Genomic DNA, 12,326 nt, shown 5'->3' with positions numbered 1-12,326 from the left:
AAACTCACAACATTTACATTTTTGGATGAAATATTTAAGAAATATCCGAAAAACTGATCAATGTTACCCCGGATTACGGTACCTTTAAAAATTTTCTTAGCTTCACTGTGTACAAAATATTTGCCAACGTTTGTCCTACCCATGGTTTCGAACGTGGACGCGCCTCTGATTTTATTTATTTACTTGCGCAATCTTTGTTCACAATATTTTGTAGAAAATATAAAACGTTTCGTTGAACATCTATTTTTCAACTTTATAATCGTTTTATAAGCAAAATCGGGTGATGCCAACAACCATTAAGCAATGCCCGCGCAATCAATAGTTCAGATTGCACTTAAGCAGTGATCTCCTAAATTCACTTCTAAATAGGTATAAAACTAGCTTCAGTGAAACTTTTTCACTGATTCAAAATAAGTTTTAATTGAACTTATTTCTTACTTGAAGGTAAATATCATTATCTGTAAGCAACTTACAGGAACTTTATGTAAACTGAAGTTCGGTTAATTACTTAAAACATGAACGGCTTAAGCCATAAGCCTTTTATAAGAACTTTGAGTTGCTTGGGTGGTATTGAAACCAAAGACTGTGTAAAATAAATAAGTCATTTAGTTTCTCTGGTGGAGAAACAACCTGGTTTTCCAATCCTCCCATATTGAATCTTTGCGAACGGGAACGTCCGTCGTTTTGAATTGCAAGCCAAAGCAAAACGAGCAAAAGTAAAAGCACAGAATGAACAACTGAAAGGAATTCGATTGAAAACCTAACTCACCGATGCATAATCGAGCCAAGAGGGATATCACCTCACCGTTCGCCGTTCGAAACAACCACTAGAGCCGTTTGTGTTGGTGAAAGCATAAATCATCCTAGGAAGCATAAGTAGAGATTATCATGCCCGTAAATAGCAGGTACCGGCTATCAATTATCATTGCTCGGCCCAATCCCTACAGCAGAAAGCCTAATCATCCTTCATCAGGTTCAGGAAAAGTGTTATAAAGGGATGCGATTAGGAAAAGGGTTTTGCTCCTTTACAACCGACCAGGGCACTTCATCGACATTTTTGTAAACTCATTGCAGCATGTCTCGTGTGCCAACGGAAAAATGCACCCCACACGTAATAATTCTTATAAATAAATCAAGTGTGTACTAGAATAAGGGCGCCAGTGACGTGATCGATTTCTCTTCATCGATCTTCTTATCCATCAATCCATTCTTTCATTCACCGAAGGGAGGATCGATGAACAGAAATCGAACATGTTACTTACGCCCTTATTATAGCTCACGCTTGAAATTTTGAAATGAAAGGGACGTTACACTCGGCTATCAAAATCTTACTTCTGACACACGTTAAAAGATAGAAAAAGAGAAAAACTCAAACCATTTCTGAGTCAATATAACACTGAATTTGAGTAGAAATCTTCCACCATGTATTAACACAGTGCCCAAAGATAGGCAACGATTTAGACCATTGAGACATGTTTCATGGTTGTAGTCAAGGACAAAAACTGCGTTACGTTTTCTTTGTGCAAATCTCAATTTTTACATTTAAATTCAAAAATACGAATCTCGTTTGGTCGGGGTTAAGTACATAACCTGGGAAAATTGGATTGTTCCTCCATTAGATGCGAAATTACCATACCCCCATTTCACTTCACACACACACATATTATATTTTGAGCGATTAAATCTGATGCCAAATTTCTTTACCGGCACTGTAAGAAATTTCATTTTTTTGTGATTATGGAATTGAGAATATTTGTAGTTCTCAATCAAAATTCCATGCCGAATTCTCGTAGGGAAACAAAGTTACAGCATGTCAAACTTGAGCATTTTGTATGAAAATTGGATTCCACTACTATTAGTCTGTACACGACTGTAACTCGCTGCGCACCACGCCCTCTTGTAGTAACCGGATCCGAGGCGAACACCACATTTGAATAGTGGTTTCTGCGCTCGTGTACCTACACGTTACATGTCACCAACACTACTTAAAAATTGCTGGTTGAAATTATAAACAAAGATCAGCTGTTCCCAGCAAATTCAAATGGCAGTATTTTCAACCAGCAAATTTGCGCACGTGTTCGTGACACCGCTCGGCGAGAGCTCAATGGTTGCTCATCGATCACCTTTGGTAACGTGCTCCCCACGTGAACCCTGTTGCGCTCGGCTCCGCCTACTAAATATACTAAATATTGTCAGTGTAGACAAAAACAAGAACGACCACAAACTTTGCTCAATTACTTCGCGCGACCTAAACGCAGCTTGTCACTGATAACCTTTCCATATTAGTGCTCGGACGACACAGGTTATTTCAATGCGTCGTTGGAGCCCTAAACTGCAAAGCGCTCGCCAGTCCAGCGACGCATCTTTTAAGCGACGTTGCGTCGATTACTCGGTTGCACAATAGCATGTACTTTGTGTTTGATATAATCACCACCAGTCCGACCAAAGATAAATCAAAGACCTCCATGTCCCTTGCAGTTGCCCAAAATTTTATGGCTCATAAGGTAATCTAGAATGCCGTGATAAGTGCACTGCGATCTGTCAAACTTGGGTACCTTTTGCACTACCGAGGGATCAAATGCAGTACTAGAAGTGGTACCCAATCTGAGTCCGAGTGGGATAGACCTAGTCCGACGTTTGCTATTTCACGCGGATGTACCTACAAGTCTGCAACCTATTCAAATGTTCGGTCCACAATGTGCATATCATCCGCAAAGCAAACATATAGACTGGATCTATTGAGAGTTCTGTCAGGTCCGTCCCACTCGGGCTCAGATTGTGTACCACTTCTAGTACTGCATTTGGTCCCTCGGTAGTGCAAAAGGTACCCAAGTTTGACAGATCGCAGTACACTTTTCACGGCATTCTAGATTACCTTATGAGCCATAAAATTTTAGGCTCTGCGAGGGACATGGAGGTCTTTAATTTGTCTTTGGTTCTGTTGCATCGGTTGCATCACCTTGTCGTCGGAATTCAAATTAAATGGAATGTTTGTCTCATTGAATGGACTACCTGCTTTGCTCTTGTCCACAGTTGATCAGCAGAAGTTTTCTCGTTTTATTTTATATGGGAAAAGGCATCTAACTTCAAATTTCTTGTAAAAGAAAGGGGATTTTTTTTTATTATCGGACAATTTGGGCCGGAGGTTCTCCGATTTGCATGAAATTTTCACCAGAGGTAGAGCTCGTGGATACATGACCAAAAGTGAAATTCAAAAAAATTATAGTGGCCTATTTTCCCGGAAAACTCTAGATGAATTTTCACGATTTCCCTATATACCTCAAACTTTGAAAATTCATATCTCCTGAACTATGCATCGTAGAACAAAAGTTTTTTAATGAAATCGAAAGGAAATTTTCTCAGCAATCCATTAAAAATATAAAAAAAAAAAACAAATTTCCCAGAAAAATTTTCACCATAGAGAAATTGTCGGAAAAATAGCGAAAATACTATCGTCTGCATCATGAAAAATTTTCAAAAAAATATTTTTGTTTCATCAATCCATACTCTAACTTTCGTCCATAGACGCCAAAGTGGTATCTTTTACCGTTTAGGCGACAGAACAGAAAAACCGATGACCACCCGCACGCTTCCCATAGAAAAATGTGTTCTATTGTGGGCCTCATAACCGTGCGCTATCGGCGGCAGTAATTTACACGCATTGTAAGTGTAACGCAATAAACCATCCTTTCCTTTCCAGTCAGAAAAAGCTTATTGTCAATCGTAGCACCAGGTCCGTCCCACTCGGGCTCAGATTGGGTCCCACTTCTAGTACTGCATTTGGTCCCTCGGTAATACAAAAGGTACCCAAGATTGACAGATCGCAGTACACTTTTCACGGCATTCTAGATTACCTTATGAGCCATGAAATTTTGGGCAATTGCAAGGGACATGGAGGTCTCTATTTGTCTCTGGTAGCACTCTCCTTTGGTCTGTTGGGTGTTTTGTATGTCCTTTATTCGTAACCTTTACTATTAAGACCAACAGTCTTTAATTGAAAACGATCCTAACATTCAATAAAATAGGTAATAGAAACTGACCCTCAGCAAGCATGGGAAAATTCACTCACTCACCCGAACGCCACCGATGAAAAATAGCAAAAAATCTGCTGCTATCGACCATTCAGTGATAGCTGAACCGTCCTAGGCGGAGTGTAGCATGAAAGCGTCGAAACCGATTGTGTAAAAGCGACAATCGGAAGGAACGCGAAGAGAGGCACGAGATAATGCACTTAGCATCCATTCGCCGAATGCATTGAACTGACTGAGAGGATTCCTACTCACTGAATCATTCCGTGGTGTGGACTGCCAGTCAGGGAACGCTCATTAGCACTCAAACGCGAATGCCATTCGAATGGAATCAGAATGTAAACAATCATTCCTGGACAAACATTTCAAAAGGGCACATCGACATTGGTAAACATTGGCTTTGCAAGCCGCTGTTGAACCCAATTCAACTCGATCACGCTCACCAATACCACTATCAGGAAGAGCTAACACCAATCTTTCTGATAGTGGGGTAAGTTTGCGTGGGCTGGCTAATAAGGGGTCAACAGCAACGTATCTGAAAAAAGGCTCAAGAGCTCTTGGGCCCTTTTCAAATGTTTGTCCTTTGTCCGAATTTTGGTATTGCATTCGACTGATCAGATGCCGTTTTTTGTTTCGCTTAGTGCTCGCCGAAGAAGCAGAATGGGCACTGGAAATTGAAACGTTCGGCTTGGTTAAAAAATCGGCTTTCTCGCTCCCGACTGTGCGTGGAAGCGAGTGAGGGAAACACAATAACTGAGTGAGTGTTTCCCATGCTTGACCCTCAGTGCTAAGCAAAAAGGATATTTATGCATACACAAAGTGCTATTTGTAATTTTCTTGCTTTTTTTCAAATTTTGCTCAATTTATCAAATGATTAGATAATTAACTAAAAGCGCGCGAATAAATTTTCAGTTTTGTTTTCTATACAAAGTGATATATTTGATATAAATTCTGATTGTTCCTTGGAAGAATATAGTATAGTATTTGCATGTATATAATATTAATCAACTGTATAACACTCAGGGACGCTATCTATTGTTCCATTGATGGCTGCTGTGGAATATTCCACTGCCAGTCAGCGTGCAGCCTCTACAGTTGGCGCCAACCCAACAGCGCGCCAAACTGTATTGAGAAGCGTACGCGAGTAATGAATAATTATTTATGTTTTGTCTGGCCGTATCGTGCGCCTATATAAGGCGCACTCATTGAATTTGTAAGAATGTAGTTTCTTTCGTTTCTCCACCGAGTAGGCATGCTGCCTCTCAGTGGTAATACATCTGTTAAAGTGAAGCCGTTCGCTTGATTTGCCGTCCGTTGTATCGTAAAAGACACAACGTAGGAAAGACGTCCTGACCGAAACAACATATTAACAATATATTCATAAGTTTTCAAAGAAAGTGGATCTTGAGATTTGATCCTTCAAACGTTACCATAATGATTGATTGTAACAAGAACTTCCCGTGCGGCTTTCATAGAGGCTGTTAGCTTTAATACTAAATAACGTTGCTGATGAAGGGCACACAAAACACCCAACTGACCAATGGAGAGTGGTCCGATTGACGAAAAGCTTCTTCTGACTGGAAAGGACAGGATGGTTAACTGTGTTACACTTACAATGCGTGTAAATTACTGCCGCCGTTAGCGCACGGTTATGAGGCCCACAATAGAACACATTTTTCTATGGGAAGCGTGCGGGTGGTCATCGGTTTTTCAGTTCTGTCGCCTAAACGGTAAAAGATACCACTTCGTCTATGGACGAAAGTTAGAGTATGGATTGATTAAACAAAACATATTTTTTTGAAAATTTTTCATGATACAGACGATAGTTTTTTCGCTATTTTTCCGACAATTTTCTCCATGGTGAAAATTTTTCTGGGAAATGTTTTTCTTTTTATAATTTTAATGGATTGCTGAAAAAATTTCCTTTCGATTTCACTAAAAAACTTTTGTTCTACGATGCATAGTTCAGGAGATATGATTTTTTAAAGTTTGAGGTATATAGGGAAATCGTGAAAATTCATCTAGAGTTTTCCGGGAAAATAGGCCACTATATTTTTTTTGAATTTCACTTTTGGTCATGTATCCACGAGCTCTACCTCTGGTGAAAATTTCATGCAAATCGGAGAACCTCCGGCCCAAACCTGTCCGATAATTTGAAAAAATGCCCAAAGCATTAATCGAAAAAATTTTTGGTAGACGTGATAGTCATTATCATTACATACAACCGGTACCAAATATTTTTTCGAAAAAAGTTCCCAATTTTGAGAAATACTCTGTTAGATGCATTTCGCCATACAAATATTTTTCGCGTTACCTTTTAGCGATTTTTCGTGCATAGACACTAGCGCATGTGCGTTACTATGTGATGAGTAGCGAATCAGGCCATCTATGTAACCCATTCTTATTTATTCATTAAATCTGCAACAGCTTCCATCGTTGCCCTTATCAATTTTGTGAGCTTTCCGGAAAGCCTGCTCTGTAACGTTTGAACCTACACGCTAAGAAAATAAAATACTAGATAAATGAAATACCATTCTAAAACTATATTCTGTCTATTCACTCATTGTGATGCATTTTAAAGCCTTAAGCTTTGGCTAGTATAAACGGGATTTATGTCGACAAACGATTTTTTGGAAATTATACAAAAAAAAGGTAAGGAAAGGTATACCTTCTTCCCCTCTCTCCTTTCAAGCGTTACTTAACTTGTGAACGGTGCCTTACTACAGGTGACTGACGATGCAAAATGTTGCGGGATAACACTTTGTAGACCGCATTTAGAATAGTGATTGCTCGGAAGTTCACACAATACAGTTTGTCACCTTTCTTGTAGATGGCCGTCCACAGTTGATCAGCAGAAGTTTCCTCATTTTATTTTGTATGGGAAAAGGCATCTAACTGCAAATTTCTCGTATATGAGAGCTTAAATCAAAAAAATATTTGGTACACGTGATATCATCATTGCGTACAACCGGCACCAAATTTTTTTTTTCGAAAACAGTTTCCATTTTTGAGAAATAATTCGTTAGATACATTTCGCAATACAAATATTTTCCGTGTAGCGATTTTTCGTGCATAGACACTACACGGGAAAAAATTCTGTAGTAAAAATTACTATTTTAGCTGACTACGCCCATTCTTGAAACTATCATGCAATTTCAGACCAATTTACTATGTTTACGGTACATCCCACCACATTACTGGTACATTTGACAGAAATAATTTACAACAATCTGAGTTCGACTACAGACATGGTAAAATCAAGCGCATTTCTGGTCTGCTGAAAATTGCCGGTGCGAGCGCTTAAGTTAACCCCCTAAAATGGTAGTTTTTACCGCACATTTTTTTTGCGTGTAGTGCATGTGCGTTGCTATGTGGTGAGTAGCGAATCTTGTTGGGTTCATTCACAAATTTCATAACGATAAAAATGGTCATTTTGGACACCCACCCACCCCCTCGTTACACAATTTCTATGAATATATTTCAAAATTTGTGTGAGCTGTAACAATTTAAGGACACCCACCCACCCCCTACAGCGTTATGAATTTTGTGAATCACAGATTTTAGTAGGTTGACCGAAAGTAGGTATATATCATTTGATGACTCTTCACGGTATTTACTCGAAATTATCAAAAATGTCGAATGTGACTAATATCCAGTTATGGGCAGTCCAGGTCCTGTTTCATGAGTTCAGCTTCTAAACTCTTTGAAAAGAAGCTTTATCTTTATTAATGCCATTCGGGCAGTAAGCGCATCGCATCATGGGGTGTGGATTAGATTCCCGCTTCAGCTTCAGCTTCTATAACATTTCATGGTCTGTCGGATGCTACATATGATTGCTTTAGCTGCTCTAGATCACACATAGGCGGCCGTAGGTACCGAACATTGGTGATGACGGATAGTTTTGGGTGCACGATAAAGGGTGTACGGAATCAAATTGCGACACACACAAATAGTTTATTTTATTTTATTTTATTTTATTTTATTGATGTACAAAGGAGGTCAGGGGCCAAGTCTCCAGCATAAGTTTGAAAACTCATACCGTTTATAATACACCGGGGAGTAGGTTCTTTAAGTTTTGCTTTTACTCTAGACTTCCCCAACACGTATGAATGATGCAAGGTCGAAAGAACATGAATCAGTCATACATAGAGGGGTAGTGAAGTGTTTTGCCTAAGGAGGGATTATGTGTGGTGTTTTGTAAATAGCTCTGTGGAACAAATTTGTTATTAGTTAAATCTTATTTACTTTTAATTAGTAATAGGAATGATTATAGAAACGTTATACTCATCGTTTTCTCGGCTATTAAGCTGCCATGCAAACCATCTACTTATGTAGCTAAACAAGTAATCTGTTATTTCGTAACCAGTCATCTAAATCTTATTTACCTTTTAATTAGTAATATGAATGATTATAGAAACGTTATACTCATCGTTTTCTCGGCTATTAAGCTGCCATGCAAACCATCTACTTATGTAGCTAAACAAGTAATCTGTTATTTCGTAACCAGTCATCTGAACGGCGTGTGTAAAAAATGTTTTGTTCAACGTCGTTGCTGTACCAACATTTTGTTTTGTCATGTCATTTGTATGATATTTCCAATTTAAGATTTGTCGTTTCAGTAACTAGTAACTTGTTATCCAAACTTCTACAAACAAAGTCAAGTAAACTACCAGTGTAACTACAGTCGCCTCTCCACATCTCGATATCGAAAAGACCATCGAGATAGGGAGAGATCGAGACAGAGAACAAATTTTTAATGCATACTAGATTGAAAATCACATCGTTACCAGGAAAATAATAAACAAGCAGGCGTCATCTCGCGTTCCCAAATTGTGTTGAATCTCTAAAATCTGGTCTAGTATCCTTTGATAATGGTCATATCGACATACGGAGAGAAAATTGGGAACGAAAACTCAACAAGAACGCATCGAGATATGGAGATATCGAGATAAGGAGGATATCGAGATATGGAGGGACAAAATGTATGCAGAATGAAGGGACCGCTGAAATAATTGACATAAGGAAAGATATCGAGATATAGAACATCGAGATGTGGAGAGTCGACTGTATTTATTTAAACTGAAATGGTTTGTTTTACCCTCAATGTCTTTTTTAACTCATATCCCATTGCTTTTACTGTCTAGTCGAAAAAATTTAAGGCCCAAGTAAAAAGGGAGCAAAACTCAAAAATGAAAAAGCAGTTTTCGCCGTTAAAATCGACAAATCGAAAAAAATAAAAACACACAGCTGTTTTATTTGCAAAATAAAAAGGCAGTGTGTTTTTATTTTTTTCCGATTTGTTGATTTCAAGGGCGAAAACTGCTTTTTCATTTTTGACATTTGCTCCATTTTTTCTTGCACCTTTAAATAATTTTTCATTTAAGTGTACTTTTTAGTCATGCGCTACTGTGATTACCCTTGTCTTTTACGTGAGATTATAGTCTTAAATGTCAATGTTAAATTGTTGTTTCTGAAACAAATTAGACTGTTATATTGGATACTTCTCTCATTAAGCTGGAGGTTGCTGCGATCCTTCGTTGGCCCGTTGGTTCCGACCTGGGAGGGAGGCACTGATACTACACACGAAATATGACACAAAGTTATTCTGAACTGCAAGAAAACTCCAGCTTGCCAACGACAATCAAGGCAGACTTGATGAAAATCGCTAGTTTTCTTTTATTGTGTTCCTTCGATCGTTCTGGACAAACATGGAAAAAGGGCTTAAGTTTTCTATGCATTTCATTTTCGTTTTTATTGGAAAAAGTAAAATGATGCGTATTTGAATACTTTATATTCAATCAGAATAAAAGGTGCTATTGTGACATTACTTTTGAATAAGCATGAATAGCTTTTCAATGGATTTTTTGTCACATTTGATAAAATGCAAAAATATGTATTAATCGATTACGCGCTTTTATCATGTTTGTCCATTGTTTTAGATCTGTGCTCACAGTGACAGTTCGTGACAGTAGAATCTCGGTTCACCTTGACGTACATAAATTTCGTATCGGTTTCTCCCTCCCAGGTTCCGACGATCGTTCCCATATCCGCGTTTCCTCGGCCATTACGCTGCTGTGGGCCTTAATCTGAATAGGCCTTTTCATGTGATAGGTCCGTCTATGCATTTGTTTATATCAGTGGAGAACCGGTGCTAACACGGCCCTGTCATTTTCATAGAAGAACTGTCAAATAGCTTCCGGATCAGCAGATTTGAAACGTCATGTGGAAAGGCCTATATCACTTTCACCTGGGAGGGAGGCACCGATACTACACACGAAATATGACACAAAGTTATTTCGAACTGCAAGAAAACTCCAGCTTGCCAACGACAATCAAGGCAGACTTGATGAAAATCGGTAGTTTTCTTTTGTTGTGTTCCTTCGATCGTTCTGGACAAACATGGAAAAAGGGCCAAAGTTTTCTATGCATTTCATTTTCGTTTTTATTGGAAAAAGTAAAATGATGCGTATTTGAATACTTTATATTCAATCAGAATAAAAGGTGCTATTGTGACATTACTTTTGAATAAGCATGAATAGCTTTTCAATCGATTTTTTTGTCACATTTGATAAAATGCAGAAATTTGTTTTAATCGATTACGCGCTTTTATCATGTTTGTCCATCGTATTTGATCTGGGCTCACAGTGACAGTTCGTGACAGCAGAATCTCGGCTCACCTTGACGTACATAAATTTCGTATCAGGTTCTCCCTCCCAGACTTTCACGTTCACTTACACTTCACCCTCCAGTCACTTCACTTATTTTGCTCTATTCCCGTTGTCGCGGACAGTGAAGTGATTGAAAATGAACTCAGTGGAGTGACAACTACACTGCCCATAACTGCATAACAGTCACATTCGACATTTTTGACCATTTCGAGTTAACACCGGGGAGAGTCATCAAATAACAAATACTTTGGATCCACTTACTAAAATCTGTTAGATTGTTCTAGAAAATTCGAAAAAAATACCAAGTTGTTTTGTCACATTGGCTATTGTAACCGCATAACAGTCACATTGAGATTATACATGAGCCTCATAATGCAGTGGCAACGAAATTTCTATCAGAATTTTTTTCTGACTATTCACCCAATAAGCGATATGAGTTGTACAAAATTTCAGCCACAAATAAGCACTTTTGAAGTCTTAGTGATATTTTGAAATATCTGTTCCCTCCAGAGTTGCACAATATCGGTCATATCAGCTGATGGCTGATGGACTAAAACTATCAATATCAGTTGCGAATGAGTGATCACGTGGTAATAACCCACGGTATTAATGTTTTTTAGTGATCAACACACAGTTTCAATCCGTCTGCAGCACTATCAAGAATATCGTACTGATAAATTGCCATTTTATTTGCTTAATTTAAGGCTAAACTTGAGCCATCAGTGATATCCATAGTTTATCGCCATCAATGCACTGGTGATGGAGTAGAGAGCATGATGTTGATGTGATATGGAATGAGCCGAATTGTATCGCAGTCGGCCTGTACAAATCAGCAAGTTTCAAGCGTTGATAGTGACAGCAAGCAACTCTGGTTCCCTCCCATACTGCAATAAAATGCAAACTTGGTATCCCATTTACTCAATGCCTACTTTTGTCGAATGTTACAAATATGTAGTTATGGGCAGTACAGTGAAGTGGTATTCATAATATCATTTTTTATAGTGAGATGCCACGAATAGTCACTAGTTCCGTTGAATGGTTTGAATGGTTGAATGGTTACCTTATCATGTAATAGAAATGTCTGCGTTTATTATTTGCCTGATTAGAATTGTAGAATTTTGAATCAATGTATCGAAAATTACGAGAATTAAATAAAAATTAAAATACAGGTTTGTTTGGTGCGATTTTGAAAGTAGATTTGAAACTTTCGCGCGGATATGGACTATTAAATTTCAATCAGATTATCCAAATTATAATCAATAATTCGAATGACTAAACAGTTTTAATTGATTTTGTAGAACATGAGTTAAGTCTAACAAGAATTGTATTTGTGTTCCTACAAGCGTGGGATGCCTTTTGAATTTCATAGGCAAGGATTTACTAGTTTGGTAGAGAATTAGAAAAAGGGTTTCGTCGACTACTATATACTTTAATGTATTTAAATAGTGGTGAACGCAAACAGGACTTCAATTATTGGGGATCTTGAATACATTTCGAGATAGATCAATTTATCAGCTTTTAAGGCGAAGTAGGCCGTCATTGAAATTTGTACGCGTCGTTGATGATTATTGCTAATCCATCTCACGATTTCGAATCAAAGAAAAGCAGTTGGTTTTGCACTGACACAGCT

Source organism: Aedes aegypti, chromosome 3, assembly GCF_002204515.2.
Source record: "Aedes aegypti strain LVP_AGWG chromosome 3, AaegL5.0 Primary Assembly, whole genome shotgun sequence".
Classification (NCBI taxonomy): Eukaryota; Metazoa; Arthropoda; class Insecta; order Diptera; family Culicidae; genus Aedes; species Aedes aegypti.
Note: the sequence above shows the minus strand (reverse complement) of the source record.